The sequence below is a fragment of the Grammomys surdaster genome, unplaced genomic scaffold, assembly GCF_004785775.1.
Source record: "Grammomys surdaster isolate TR1022 unplaced genomic scaffold, NIH_TR_1.0 581, whole genome shotgun sequence".
NCBI classification, from domain to species: Eukaryota; Metazoa; Chordata; class Mammalia; order Rodentia; family Muridae; genus Grammomys; species Grammomys surdaster.
This window is the reverse complement of record NW_021605000.1, coordinates 75,933-88,464: the sequence shown is the minus strand read 5'-3', so window position 1 is coordinate 88,464 and position 12,532 is coordinate 75,933.

Here is a 12,532-nt window from a genome sequence, read left to right as displayed (position 1 = left end):
CCTTTGTAACATCTAAACTCGAGTTCATTTCCTGATGTCCCATGTTGAGCAGGTCAGTATCTCACGTCCTCTATTGTGTCGGTTTCTGCTGCCTAGAACAGACTCCATCTTTCTGTTTTCAGGGTGTATTGATAGTCACATTCAGAATTTGGCTGAGAGTCTATATACATGGCTTTCATGTGCTGCAATATATGTCCTGAAGCTTCTAGGAAGTAGAAGTTGAGGCCAAAGGCTCCAGTTCAACATCTTTAACCATAGCATTTCACAGTTGCGTTTCCTCCTGCATCACCAGAACTCTGTCAGGCCAACATGCTGCAGATGACATGACATTTGACTCATGAGGTTGTAACCTCCAGATTGTCCCAGTGCAATTCCTCCTGTTACAGTTATCTGTCTGTGGACAGACCCTTGGGCAGTGCGGCTGTCCTCTGTACCCACAGCTCTGTACCTAGCCACATTGTTACCTAACAGTAACCCTTGCCTGCATCAGCCCCGTCGTTAAGGTCTACAAAACAAGTGATTTTTTTTCTATTGCTCTTTCCACATTTGCTGAGCAGTATTCTGTAAGGAAGAATTTTCCCTCATTAGCTGAAAATGCATTAGAAGCAAGATTATGCTTAGTGCCTTTCCACTAATTAATCAGCTTAGAAGTTCTCTGTGTTCTCTACGGTGATGGCAGATGAGTCTATGTGTTAGTCCGTCACTGCCACCGTCTCTGTGAACCCTCCTGCCATTGCATCCCCAGTCTCTGGGTGATTTATTGCCTTCTTGCACAAAATATCTCAAGTTCATCCTACACTTGCATTGCCCCAAACTTGGGTGGAAACAGCTCTTCTGGAACTCCTGGCTCCTTTTTATAAGTAGCTACATAGAAAAAGATCTGGGCACTAACACACACTCCTTGCATTTCCAACCAACATTATAAAGGAGAAAGCCTGTCTTCACTCACTTCCTCAGTCACATAGTATCTAAGAATGTAATGAGGAATGCAGTTTTCCCAATGGGGTAAATGGAACAAACCTCCAGGTCTTAAACATCAAAGTAAATTGAACAAATGTGCACAGGGAAAAAAGAACAAGTATGACCATGAGAGGTCGGATGCAAGGGCGTCAGCCATTTGTTCAGAGAGAATGGAGTTTGTCGGTGAATCTGGCAGTGAGTCAAGCAAAGAGCAGTTATGAAAGCAAGCTGGTATATGCTCACTGTCACACTGTAACTGTTGCATCTCAATAGCCTTATAAGCTAATAACACCTTCCGTCACTTTTAGTTGTGGTTCTGGTTTGAACCGAGGGTCTCACAAGTTAAGCTAATGCTCTACCACTGAGCTACACCGTCAGATCCCTACCCTATTCCCCCGCACGCGTGTGTGTGTGTGTGTGTGTGTGTGTGTGTGTTATGTATGTGTATGTGACTTGTGTATATGGTGATATGTACACATGGGTGTGCAGGCCAAAGTTCAGTGTTGGATGTTTCTTTCAATCATTCTCCACCTTATTTTTTTATTTACTTGTTTTATATGTATGGGTATTTTGTTTGCTGTGCACTGTGCACTGTAACCATGCAGCCCTTGCAACAGCCAGAAGAGGGCCTCAGATTCCCCTGGAACTGGAATTACTGAGGATTGTCAGCCACTATGTTGGTTCTGGGAATGGAACCCAGATCCTCTGGTAGAGCAGCAGTCAGTGCTCTTAACCACTAAACCATCTCTCCAGCCCTCCACCCTACTTATTGAGTCTGTGTATTTTCACAGATTCCCCTTGACTGGCTGAACAGCAAGCCCCATATTCATGTGTATCTTAACTCCTCAGCACCAGGGTTGCAACACGAGCCAGTGCTCTGCTGAGGATGTGAACTCAGGTCCTCAAGGCTCCCCAGCAGGCCGTCTCACCAGTCCTGCATCACAATTCCTAAGCTAGTCCTCTGAGGATCTGTTAAATGCAAACATAAGCCATGTTTTGTCTGTCTGAGACTGGGTCTCACTGTATAGCCCAGACTGGAACTCATCTTCCCGCTAAGTCAGCCTCCACAGGCTAAAATTATCGCCATGCACCACCACCTGGCTTAGCAATTGTTTCGGTTTCGGTTGACTAAGTTTTAGGATTCAAACCTTTAAGGTGCAATGATTACTTTTTGTTTGTTCTTGTGTCTGCTCTGTACATACACCTGTAAGTAGACTGTGCATCCTCCGTGTTGCTCTTCCCAGGGATCTGTATTCCACCATGTTTATTTGTCCCATTGAACACTAGAACCATTAAAAATACCAGGCATGAGCACTTTGGTGGTCCTATCAAGTGTACAGAAAGGAAAGGTGAGTCTACGTGTTAAAGTGTCATTTTATAGGTCTGATGACTTTATCTTGTGTGAAGTTGACCTGAAACTAGCCAGTTCAGATACTTCCTTTCCAGGATAGCGTATCAACCATACAATTTATGATATGGATTACTTCACAATTAAAACACATTCACACATACATGAACACACACTCATTTCCCCTTGGACTATATAGTGTTTCCCAAAATTGGTAAAGGTGTCCCAGTAACCAGAAGAGCACTAACAGAGGGAACTGCTTAGAACATTATATGGTGAAGAAAAGAACAGTGTTAACTTTGTGAAAACTAGGAACCGTAAAAACAAAGGTCCAATCCTCCCGAGACCTATCTGCAAAGACAAGGGCTAGCCACAGGTGGCAGTGCTGAGGAGAGCTCTGGGCATGTAACTCCACAGTCTGTCCTGAGTCAGGGATGCTGCCTGCCGGGAACCGAGTTGAGAACAGGAGTGGGCTTCGAGTGGCTGCAGTTCACCGTGTCTGACAGCCTTGTGAAAGTTAACTATGGGCTCAAGCTTCCCTGTGAAGACACGCGGTCTTGACATCCTTTCCTTCTCCTAACTAGGTCCTTCAAAGACTACAAGGAAGATAGCTTCTCGAATGTGAGCCCCTTTTGCTGTTTTTTGTGTGCCCTCGACCTTTCTCCAGCCAGGTCCTTCTCACCCGCCCATGGAGAAAGTCACTCTAAACCTCTGAGCATGAGACTCCCTTCCCCATCCTGTCAACAGGCCGGGTGGCCAAAACAAGTAAAGACCCCGGCCACCCAGCCTCAGGCTGCAAGGGCTGCTGGGACTCTGGGAGGCCGAGAATGAAGTTCTGGGAAATGGGGTCCAACCTTCGTGACGCCACTGCCCCAAGCCCCTCAACTCCTAGCCGGAGCTAAAGGTGCCAGCCCTGGGGTTACCTAGTGCCCGCTTTAGTTAGTGCTGACCACAAATTTAACAAAAGACCATAATCCCAGGACTTGAGAGGCTGGGGCAGGAGTATTGCAATGAGTTCAAAGCCAACTAAGAGTATGGAATAAGACCCTTTCTCAAAAGGCTAGGAAATGCCTCAGCTGTTAAGAACACACACTGGTTGCTTTTCCAGAAGACTTCAGTTTGATTCCCAGATTGTACATGGTAACTCACAACTACTTGTAACTCCAGTTCCAGGGCATCCATCACCCTCTTCTGCACTCAAGGTGAGCTGCAACATGCAGACAAAAACCACGTATGGATGAAAAAAAAAAAGAAAATTTTAAAAAGTTATGAGAGATAGTTGAGCAGCCCTTACAGCCCAAGCTGCAATGCAGACTAGCCTTTACATCCCCAGTAACCACGTAAATGCCAAGTAGACCTGGCTAGTGGAGACGGGAAAACTAGCTCGCCAGACTACCTTTCAACTAGCTGTAATTTAGGTTGAAAGACTCTGACTCAATGAACAAGGTGCAGAGCCACCCAGGAAGACTCCCAACATCCACCAGGCCTCTTGACACAAGCACACATCAATGCACGCACCACACATGGACACCTAAAAAGAATTTAGTGTGGAGGACCTGCTTTTTGTTAAGATCCTCTGAGGAGCTGACAGAAGAGGAGATCCTTGCTGACCTTGGAGCACAGTCACATTGGCTGAGCTAGCTGAGAAGCCCAGCTCACAGGGACAGGGGTCCCTTGATCAGATCTCTAACTGTACCAGAGCTGAGGTAACAAGAGCCCAAACCTACTCCATCTTGGGACTAGTCTCCATCTTAAAGAAGAAAAAAAGTCTAAGAACTTGACCTACATCAGAACCCAAGCTGCACCCGTGTACCAGGAACGACCCCACGGCTTGTCCTTGGCCAGAGTGACGCCCTAGCTACTTCCTAGCAACAGTTAATCAAAGATTAGTCTGGTTGTTTCAGATGTACTCTCGGACCATTTGTGACTGTATACAGTCTTGCTTCAGAACACCCACCTGTCGGCTTATAGTCATTCTATTAGATGCTTGCCAGACTGGACACCTCCTCCCTCAACCCCCTCATTTGCTCCTCTTTTCCTATAAAACTTTGTCCTCCTGAGGGTTTGAGGCTGCTCTGCCTTCCCTTCCCTGTGTCAGTGTTGGGTTGGAGGAGAGCCCAAACCTGAGCTTGTAATAAAGAGACCCTAATATGGAGTAGTTGCGGGAAAGTGGACTTTTATCTCAGGTTAGTTGAGTTCTAACCCATACAATGGGCACCAATTTGCTGTAGTAAATTTCTAACCCCAATATGCCTGTGCAAAAAACACACAACTCAGTTATAATATTTATAAGCTGCATGCCTAGATTGGGCAGATCTACCACTACACTACTCTATTCCCCAGCTATGAGATGAGATCCCTTGCTACTTGTGGCTTTTCCAGGCCACATGGCCATGCTCCATCTTCCTTCCACCTCTTTCTCTTCTGTCCTTCCTCCTCATCGTCCCTTACCCTTCCTCCACTCTCTAAAACCTCCAGCCCCAGCTTTTTCCTCCCACTGCCCAATCACAGGCTCTAGCCTTCATTTGACCAGTTAAAATGGGGAGAGGGTTCACCTGAGTACATGATCCACTCCTTGTCGGAGTAACCCCTCTTGAGGAAGCAAAATTAACATCAGAATATAAACAGCACTAGGGCACCCGATGTAATAACACGCTATGACATCAGAAACAGACTTTAGTGGTCTTTGTGGTTCACGAATGCTTCCTGGCACAACAATAACGGTAGCTACTGCCATCTATTCTGCTCTCCTGGGAAGACTGAAGCAGCTTTCCCATGACCTCAAAAATAAACCCAGAGCCATGTATCCGGACTAACTTCTGAAGTTCTAGTCTCAGACAGGCACTGTGACACAAGGCTTTGATCCCCACACTTGGAAGGTAGAGGAAGCTGATCTCTGTGAGTTCAATGACAGCCTGGTCTACAGAGCAAGTTCCAGAACAGCCAGAGCCACATAGTACAACTCTCTTTAAAAAACAAACAAACAACCCAGCCTCCACCAGCTACACTTTGCTAGAGACATGCATGCATTTCCCGTCCTCATCCTGAAGTCCACACCACAACACTTTGTCTGTAATCACTTCAGAATCAAGTTCTAAGACAGGGACTTAATATCATTGTGAGAGTCTGAGAGTTGCCCCACAAACTATACCAACATCGATCTCAGTCAGTCAGGGATGGTTTATTAAACACACACCCTAAAATTGATCAGATCAGGGACATGGCTCAGATAACTCTGAGCTATGACAACAAACATTTCTCAGGACAAGTTTATAAAGGGGAAAAAAACAAAAGCCACAGTGAGCTCACACACAGGTGCTGGAAGTGCTGCCCAGTGGTCAGCTCTGACTCTGCCATTTTAGACATAAACAGTTCATATTGGCCTTTAACTTGATGGGTCTTACATAAAGCTTTGTGGAATTTCTTAAAATTAACAAACCTCATACAGAACATAACAGGATATGTGATTAGCATGACCCTGCTCTGAGCCAAGTCACTTTTCTGTGTCAATGACTGGCCTGCGTATTACAGCAACATTGTGAAATAGCTGGCGGGCATGGAACAAAATGGTCACAGCTAGGCTGGGAGTGGTGAGGCAGACCTCAACATCATATCTTAATTGCATCTTTTAAAATTAAAAGTAATTTTCAGGATTAGGAATGTAGCTCAATTACTAGGGCACTTGCCTACATGACGCAAGCTCTGGGCTCAATCCCTGGTAGACACCAGTAATCTCATGACTCCAGATGGTACAGTCAGGAGGATCAGAAGTTCAAGATCAAGTAGAGGCCAGCCTGGGGGGAGAGGAGAGAGAGAGAGAGAGAGAGAGAGAGAGAGAGAGAGAGAGAGAGAGAGAGAGAGAGAGAGAGAGAGAGAGAGAGAGAGAGAGAGAGAACTTGAGACTGCATATAAGATACATATTATCATATATGATATATACATATAAGATATACATATATGTAAATTTCCCAGCCTGACTCTTTGTGTTGGTTTGGTTTTTTCCAGTTTATTTGACTCTGAATCCAAATAAGTTCTACACTCTGAAGGTAATTGATATATCACTTAAATCTTTGAAAGCCCTAACATTTACTTCTGTTTTATTTCTTTCAGTATTTTTCTTTTGTTTAGAGCACAATTTTACATGTTGTTTGTTTGCTTGCTTGCTTGCTTGTTTTGACACAACATGTGCCACTGAGAGAAGATACTTGATCTGTTGGAGATTGGTTCTGAGGCTTTGTTTGACTCAATCAGGAATCTGTGTGTCCAGACATTGAAAGTCCTTGTCCCCAACTGGTTTTTGATTGATCAATAAAGATAGCAACAGCTAATGGTTGGGCATGGGGCAGGACACTTAGAGTTGCATGGGCAAGGATGCAGAGAGGGTTGGAACAGAATCACCATGACTCAGTGTAGAGGAATAGAACACAGGAGCAGCAGGAGATAACGCCAACCAGCCATGTGAGACTTCCCCCAATGGGGCCTGGGGTGGCAGGGAAGGTTCAGGAGTGCCCAGCCTTTGAGGTATCCAAGGCATTTTAAAAATAAGCTAATTGTGTGTCTTTCATTCAATGATCCAAAGATAGCTCCAGGACAGGTGTGCACATGCAATCCACTTGGAGACAAAGTAGTGTAGCAAAAACTCCTGGTTACATTGATCCAATTCAAAAAAAAATTTTTTTTTTACAAAAATACTTAGCCAGATATTTGTGAGCACAAGATGCCTGGATGTCTCTTTTAGTGGTGTTGTCAGAAGGGATCGGGGATACAGCTCCACACCCTTACCCTCAGCTGCCTGTGGAGGTCCCTTAATCTTTTAGAGACCTTCATGGCTTTGACACAGAAAATAACTTCAGGCATAGCCAGTTTGAAGCAGAGTTGGAGGTTTTATTAAAGATATTAAGAAACATAATATACCCAAGTACAGAGGTGTAGGCTTCTCTAAGAGAGTCAAGGAAAAGTAAGACATGCCCCCCAAGAAAGTTTGGGCTTGGACTGCTCGAAAGTGTGTCATATACAGGAAGACATGTACAAGTGTAGGTTTGTGTCCCTGAAGATCTGTAATTGTCTTAGCATTAACCTTACATACCCGCTTGGTGGCACTCAAGCTAATACTCTGGGCTACCACTAGGACTGTAAAGCATTTCTGATGATGTAACTGAGAAGAGAGAGGAAGAGTCATTGCTATTTATGTTGAAAGTCTTGCTTTGCACCAGCAAGAGGCTTCAACCTAATTCCCAGGTTGGAAACTCCTCTCTCTTCTCTGTCCTGCCTTAATGTATAAGCAACCACTGACAGCCATGACCTAGAACTACTCACCATCAAGAGGAGAAAGCTCTCTGCTTTAGTTAGTTTGCTTGACGGGTTTTTCCCCCCAAGTTCTGTTAGGAGTTCATGTAACATAGGTTTCAAATTCATTGTAATTGTCCTTTTTTTAAAGATTTGTTTATTTTTATGTGTATGAGTGTTTTTCCTGCATATATCTATGTGCACCTGGTGCCCTTAGAGGTCAGAAAAGGGCATCGAGGTCCCCCGGAACTGGAGTTACCAAAGACTGTGAGCTTCCATGCGGGTGCTGGGAACTGAACTCAGGTCCTCTGGAGGAGCAGCAGGTGTTCTTAACCACTGAACCATCTCTCTAGTCCATAATATTCTTTACAGATTATTATATTGCATAATTCATGTCTGTGTGTGCTTGAGCATATGTTTGTAGGTGTGGGTGTGTCACGGGGTACGTGTAGAAGTCAGAGGACAGCCTCCACCATCAGTCTTCACCTTCTGCTTTGTTTGAAGTAGGGCCTCTTCTGCACCACCACATGAGGAAGCCAGCTGTCCCTAGAACTCCTGGAGATTCTCCTGTCTCCACCTCTTATCTCACTGTTGGGCACTGGCATTACAGGTTACTGATACCACATACTGCTTTACGTGCGTTCTGAGGACCCAAGCTAAGGTCATCACACTGACACGGCAAGCACATTACCCACTGAGCCATCTCCCAGACCCCTTGGAAAATTTTTAAGTGGGCTCCTGAGCCCTTTGATACAGCCTTGGTTATCTCTGACAACCTCTCTCACACTATCTGCCTCAGACCTAGGTTTAACCATTTCCTGGGTTCCTTTCAGTAGGAGCTGGGATCTCAGGAACACAGTCTAAGTATCTAAGTAATGAGGTAGAGTTTGTTGTAACTGAACGGTGGTGTTTCTAGGTGGCTCCCACACAGAGCTGGACTTCACACCGATGGGCTACATCAACTTTGATTCACCTCATCAGCCTCATCTGTGTCTCTAGTCTCCCATGTTGGAAGAGGAAATTCTGTTTATTTGCATGTCGTTTGTTTGAGATAAGGTCTCACTGTGTAATCAAGACTGACTTCTGACTCACAGCCCAAACTGCAGGCATCTCATCACATCTGGCTCTACATTCTTAATTATAACAATATAACTAGCCATTTATATTATCAAGCAGAACATTTTAGACAGTCATAGATCAACCATAACACCAACAACATTATTGAAAAGTTAAAATAGGACCAGCAGGATGTCAGAAGCCTGAGAGTTCAGTCCCTGGAACCCACATGGTAGGAGAGCGACTTCTCCAAGATGTCTGCTGACATCCACATGCATGCTATGACCCACATGCCCTACACACACACACACACACACACACACACACACACACACACAGATAGATAAATGTTTTATTGGTATGTTTTGATCATATTTATCCCCCTTCCCCCAACTCCTCCCAGATCTGTCCCCAATTCCCCACCCTCACAACTTGTGTCTTTATTTTTCACCCATCAGGACCAATTTGTGCTGCCCACGAATTCTAGGATGTATGGCTTTCCACTGGAGAATGCCCCTACCAGAGACAACATTCTTTTATTTTTATTTTTTTTGTTTTTGTTTTTTTTGTTGTTGTTGCTTTTGTTTGTTTTTTGTTGTTGTTGGTTTTTTGTTTTTTTTTTTTTTTTGTTTTTCCAGACAGGGTTTCAGGGTTTCTCTGCTTAGCCTTGGCTGTCCTGGAACTCACTCTGTACACCAGGCTGGCCTCGAACTCAGAAATCGCCTGCCTCTGCTTCCCAAGTGCTGGGATTAAAGGCGTGCACCACTACGGCAGAGACAAAATTCAATAGCGTCTCGGCGGAGGGCGGGACTTCACATCCACCTCCTCTCTCCTCACTGGGATTTGGTCTGGCTTGAGGTTGTGCAGGGCCTGTGCACACTCTGACACTGCTGTGAGCTCATATGTGCACACCTTGTTATATCTGGAAGGCACATTTCCTGGCATTCATCCATTGTCTCTTATAGTCTTCCCTCCCACTCCTCCACAAAGGCAGGATGTGCCATTGATGCCCAGTAGAACTCCACGGTCGCTTATTGCCTGCACCTCGGCCTGTGGTGAATCACAACCTACTGTGTTTACCCCCATCTATTGCACATAGACGCACTAATCTGTGAGTATGATGATAACTCAGTAGTTGCCACTTGAAAACTCTAATTAGCAGAATAATAGTTGTACGTTCTCTCTAGGGCCTATGACCTGTCCAACCGTAGGTTCTTAGCCCAACAGTGGAGCCAGGTTTTCATTTGGTTTGCTGGAACAGGACTTAAATTCAATCAGAAAGTGACTGTTACTGTCATGATGTTCAAGTGGCTAATGCGCCAGCAGGCATGTCTTGCCAGGCCAGTCCTTATTGTGTCTTGAATTATTTACGTCCGGGCAAGCTTGGCAATCACTCTTCTCTTCTGATAGCAAGTAGACTACCTTCCAGCACTATGAAAGCTAGCTAGTAGAAATGACGTTTCCAGGAAAGTACCAGCTTTCTATCTTTTTATGTTCTGTGACTCAAGTACGTGATGCAGGAACACACATATACACACACATACACACACACACATGCTAAATAAATGTAAAAAATTTTAAATAAAATATTTTTTAAATTATTTCTGTGCTCAGACAACCCTACTAGGGACATACAGTTAAATTGTAATGTCTTCAAGTTAGCTGAAATCATATCACTTTGGGAATTATAACACTGACCATATAGGTGGCATACTAAATTTCAGCTTCTTAACCTGTGGGATGTGTCATACGGAGTCATGTAATTAATTGTGGAGGTTGTGAGCTGGCAATAATAAGATGGTTCTGAGCTGGGCGGTGGTGGCACACGCCTTTAATCCCAGCACTTGGGAGGCAGAGGCAGGCAGATTTCTGAGTTCGAGGCTGGCCTGGTCTACAGAGTGAGTTCCAGGACAGCCAGGGCTATACAGAGAAACCCTGTCTAGAAAAACCAAAAAATAAAAAAATAAAAATAAACTAAAAAAAATTTTAAAAATTAAAAAAAATGGTTCTGAATGCACAGTGACAAAAAAAATGAATTCAAATTCAAACATGTGGTGAATCAGAGGCATTTGGCATTTCTGGCAGGGCTGGCATATGTCATAATTTCATTGCGGCCTTGGTCCTGAACATACAACAACATGCCTGCTTTGGACTGAGCACGCAGCATAAACAGACACTGACCCAAACACCTTGGCTCAGATTTAGGACTGTTATATGTTATAATTGCAGGGTTTTAACATACATACAAAACTTTCACTTCCAGTTTCTATAAACATGGTTTGACCACCGCAAAATCTGAATGTTTTCCTACCGTTGTTCTTAGTGTGTTTCAAATTAGGGTATCCTTGGACGGGGTGTGTTAAAATATTTGACTTTTAAAATGCTTGTGGAGTTGCCATCTTCTTTCTCTTGTTGTAATAAAATACGCTAGTAAAGTCAAGGGAACGGGAAAGGGTTTCTTTTCCTAAAGTTTACCTTGTTATATATGTGTATGCGAGTGTTATCTGTGCACGCGCATGCAGGTCCCTGTATAGGCCAGAAGAGGGCGCCAATCCCCTGGAGCTGGAATTACAGACAGTCCTGAGCCACCTGGCATAGATGGGGCATCAGAATTCCCATTCTCAGAAAAAGCAACAGGGGCTCTTAACTACTTTCCCATCTCTTTGGCTTCAGAGAAAGGGTTCTACTTGGCTCACAAAGGTAGGACACAGTCAGTTTGTTGTTACAGGGACATCAAGAACATAGGAACTTGTCACATCACATTGACAGTCAAGGTCAAGGATCAGAGTTAAGGCATGCATGCTAGTGCTCCACTCTCTTTCTGCCTCTACTCTGTATTACATAGTTCAGACTCCTCTGCCCAGGGAACCGTGCTGACCTCAATGGGTGGGTCTTCCCACTTCAATTGACATAATCAAGATAATGCTCCACAGAGGTGCCCATGGACCAACCTAACCTAAACGATTCCTCACTAAAACTCCCTTCCTTCCTGTAGGCCAGGCACGGGGTGACACCCTTAATCCCAGAACTCGGGAGACAGAGGCAGGTAGATCTCTGAGTTCATGTCAGCCTGGTGTACATAGAGCTACACAAAAAGATCCTGTCTCAAAACAAAACCAAAATGCCTTCCCTTCCCAGGTAACACTAGATGTCTCAGACTGCCGATGAACATTAACCAGAACCTGATGACTTAAGTTTCTCAGTTATGAATTTCAGCTTAGGTTTAGGACAGAATTTCTAACAATTTCTGAAACAGCCCCAAATATGCATCTTCCATTTTGTGCTATATTTATGTGTGCCATTCTCAGAATTGACAGTTATAAAATCAAAACGTCCTTCAACTCTGAAAACTGGGGAAGATGTTCTATGTCCTGCAATGCCAAACATTCAACTGAGATATAATACTGTGTGTAATATAAACAGGCATAACCATCCTGTTAGTGTGAAATTTTGCTTATCTTTTAGCAAGAGATAATGTTTTATGTGCGGCAGTGGCGCACGCCTTTAATTCCAGTGAGACAGAGTCAGGGGGATCTCTGGGACAGCTTGGTCTACAGAACCAGTTCTAGGACAGCCAAGGCTACACGAGAAACCCTGTCTGGAAAAAAATAATAAATCTATAGCAAAGAATTGTTTTTAAATTAATTTCTTTATTTTTATTTCTTTACTCTCAGTAAGTGTTTGATTTGTATACATTTTTCATGAGTGCTTTGCCTGCATGTGTGTCTGTGTACCACTTGCATGCCTGGAGTTATAGAAGGCTGTGAGACACCATGTGGATACTGGGAATTGCTGGAAACTGAAACAGGGTCCTCTGGAAGAGCAGCCAGTGCTCCTAACCACTGATCCATCTATTTCTTCAGACCCTGTATACATGTTTTG